The following is a 3,483-nucleotide window of genomic DNA, read 5'->3' on the forward strand; positions in this document are numbered from 1 at the left end:
ACATTTGGTCCTTTATTGAAGGATATAATCCCTGACTATTAATTTTAAAGAAATTGAATTCAATACAAAATATTTGTTCTTTCAAAATTTGTTTGAATTTAGTACCGTAGGGGAAAATGTACACCCAAAGAAATTTGTTAGTAGGGACAGCGGAAAAGTCTGCTGAAACAGCAAAAAGTTTGCTGAAAAGGGGACAGCAGTCACTGTTTGCTGAAATAGCAAACATTTCCTGCTATTTTTTAAGCTCGATTAGACTAAAACATGTTTTATTTTGGCTAAAACAAATAAAAATGTCAACTTAGGAGCTATCCTAACATAATTAAAACATTATTTTATGAATATCTATAGTATTTGACCAAAAATCTGAATATTTATCGAATTGAGGCATAACAGCAAACAAAATGTTTGTTGATCGTATTTAGGAGCTTTTAAGTATATTACAGGGCAAAAATATACCAAAAACTACTTTTGGTTCTTAAATATGCTTTGGGGAAAAATGTATAACCTAAATATTTTATGAATTGTTGTTCATTAAGCCCTGAAGTACAAAAATATAACAACAGACATCGCTGTTTTTAGCAGACTTTTTTCTATGAGAGTAGGGAACAAATGTTGGGCATAGGGAGAAAAAAGCGAATTTTTAGGAGCCGCGTAGGGAATTTTCAAAAAACTTCCTGGCATCTCTGCTTCTTATAGTTTATTTAAATAAAACCGATAATGAAGTGCTGAAAACAGTTATTTCGCTTAAAATTGTAAAAGGTATATTGGTGAAAATTTTTTGTTTGTTTTTCAGATATTTTACAGACACGCTGCCTCCATCGAGAATAAAAACACTGGTTGCAACATGTAACTTCCCACTTGTTAATCAACATCATTCTATTATTAATGAAAAAATTATGTTAAATGTGTTGTGATAGTGGTATAAATTTATATTTATAAGAATTTATATATGTTTAATCAAATTAATAAACATCTAAACAATCGTGTTTTACTTGACCACAATGATTCTTTTACAACTATCTTAAATTTAAATCGTTCTAAATTTATTAAAAAAAGGCACCTAATAATTGAACTCATGCGATACTTTTTTGTAGTAACTTGGTGTGGTACAAATTCTCAATAGTGACGGCGCTTTTCCGACGAGTTTTTGATGTCGTATACGATTGTTTCCGACGTGGTGGGGATTCTCAGAAGCGCCGTCAAATTCAAAAAATTTTGGCAGGGAATATACCTTTCACAATTTTAAGCGTATGGGATGAAATCGAGCTTTGAAATGTTGGCAGAGTAAGAATACATTGAACATAATGCGTTAAAAAAGAATTATGTTGATTTATAAGTTTCAATTCTGCTATATTCGGCTATCAGCGTCTATCACTCTTGATGGTGACAGCGTGTATGGAAAAATATATGAAAAACTATCACTTTATTCCATTTGGAAAGTCCAAAATTGTTCACCAATATACCTTTCTGGCTATGTTTTTACTTTTAATTCCTCAGTCTAGTGTAATTGTGTTATTATTTTGTATAGTTATCAGCAAAATATGTTTAGTTCATAGTTTCCATCTGCAAATAAAATGCATTGCAGAAAAAATCAGCTGTTTAAATTTTTCGATCAGAAGTCCGAAAAAAGTTATCTCATGTGTGAGCCAGAACAACTAAATTGTTGTGTGGTGTACACTGCGGCGAGACCCAGAACAGACATGATTAACCCTAGAAAGCTTATCCTACTGAAAGTCACGGATAAGCTAAACATACGTCTGTGGGACGTGTCCTAGTTTGTCATCACGTGGACAAAATATTTGAATTTTTGTTTTAAATTTTTGTACTTACACCGATTCTATATACAAATCCTTATCATTTAAACACGTTTTTTGCTAAACTTTTATTTATTATGTAGCAAAAAAATCACATTTTCGGTACTCATTTTCATGAGGGAGAGCAAAAAACTAAGACAACGCATACGTCTCTCAGACGTAGATAAGCTGTTTAGTGTTAAAATTTTTTTGTAACATTAAAAAATGTTTGGAACTGAAAGAAAATTAGTTCCATTTCACCATCGTATGCACATGTTCGGTCGATATTCACAAAATATCCAAAATCCACTTTAACTAGATTTGCCTTAAAAATAATGGATTTCAAATCTACTTTTAATAGATTTCGTGCCCAATATGTGTGAGGTATACATTTGAAATTAAAGTAACCCCAATAAACACAAATGTTTGAAAAATGCTAAATTTCAACAATTTATTAAACATTTTTCAAAGGATTAGTGTAGTATACAAAAAATCGCGTTCTCAACAAAAAACAGACAATACCCTCAACAGTAAAATTCAACACATTAACAATAATTGCCCAAGTGTTATTCTCACATTGAAATGCATCGCTACTCAATAATATCTCAAAAAATTTTCGATTCGAGTCAAATTGAAAATTAAAATCGTTGCAAATACTTTTCAACTAAAATTTGTATGAATAATATCCCCACTTCAAATTGAAAGTCAAAGCCAAAATTCTATGAATTTTGTATAATTTTCGTCAAAATAAAATATATAATAATACACTACACTACATAATACACTACAATACCAATTGAAAAACAATAATCTTATTAAACATATCAACAAATAAGAACAAAACAACAAAACTTTAAATATCTTAAACATTTAAACACTTTTGCATTGATAATTCGATTTCCTGTTGGTGTCATAAAACAGCATTAAAATTTATTAATATGCGGGCAATTTGAAATTAGAACGTGCTGGACCGCGTGTTAGAATTGATTTCCAGCAGAAGGAATTCAAAAATATCAATTTTAAACTGATAATAGGATGTAAATTAAACTGACGATGTGATGCACATTTTCATCCAGAAGTTGTTGATTTTAACAATTTGGTCAGCTTCTTAATGTTTGCAAGAATGTAGCATCCAAAGATTTTAGTTTTCTGCAAAGAGATTTAAGTTTAGTGACTTCTCTAAAGGGTTAATTTAATTTTTCATATAGACTTACCATTTATTATAAACTATTTGAAGCAGTTCCAGTCAACTGTCCAACATTTTTTCATCGGTCAGCTTTTTAATGTTTTCTGCAAAGAGATATACATTTAGTGACTTCCTTAAAGTTTTATTTCAAATTTTTAATTTCACTTACCTATTATTATAAACTATTTGGAGTAAATTTAGTTATTTGTCTAAAATTTTCCATTTTTTTTTATTTCTTCCAATTGAACACGAACTTCGTTGCACAAATAAGTATTTAAAACCACATGGTTTTTTCGTTGCATTTTAGGGTAGTGTTTTCTCAAAGTTTTCTCATAAAATCTTCAACACCTTTTCAAAGATTTCATCAACATTTTGGCAAATTGGAAGTAATTTGCAAACAATTTGAAGATGTATTGAAGATGAGTTGTTTCAAATCAAGTTGAATTTATGTTGAAAATTATATTTAACCTCAAGCTGAAAAGTTGTTGCATTTAAAAAACGCTC

General features: G+C 29.8%; 1 long non-coding RNA gene across 1 annotated transcript; it reads right to left on the minus strand.

The window, feature by feature from the left end:
- Positions 1-2,508: 2,508 nt before the first annotated feature.
- LOC142241338 (uncharacterized) lies at positions 2,509-3,272 on the minus strand. Its single transcript, XR_012723583.1, has 3 exons — positions 3,149-3,272; positions 3,008-3,083; positions 2,509-2,942 (listed from the first exon to the last, which is right to left on the minus strand). It is a non-coding gene; the product is annotated as an uncharacterized LOC142241338 (long non-coding RNA).
- Positions 3,273-3,483: the final 211 nt, after the last annotated feature.

The sequence above is a fragment of the Haematobia irritans genome, chromosome 5, assembly GCF_050003625.1.
Source record: "Haematobia irritans isolate KBUSLIRL chromosome 5, ASM5000362v1, whole genome shotgun sequence".
Taxonomy (NCBI): domain Eukaryota; kingdom Metazoa; phylum Arthropoda; class Insecta; order Diptera; family Muscidae; genus Haematobia; species Haematobia irritans.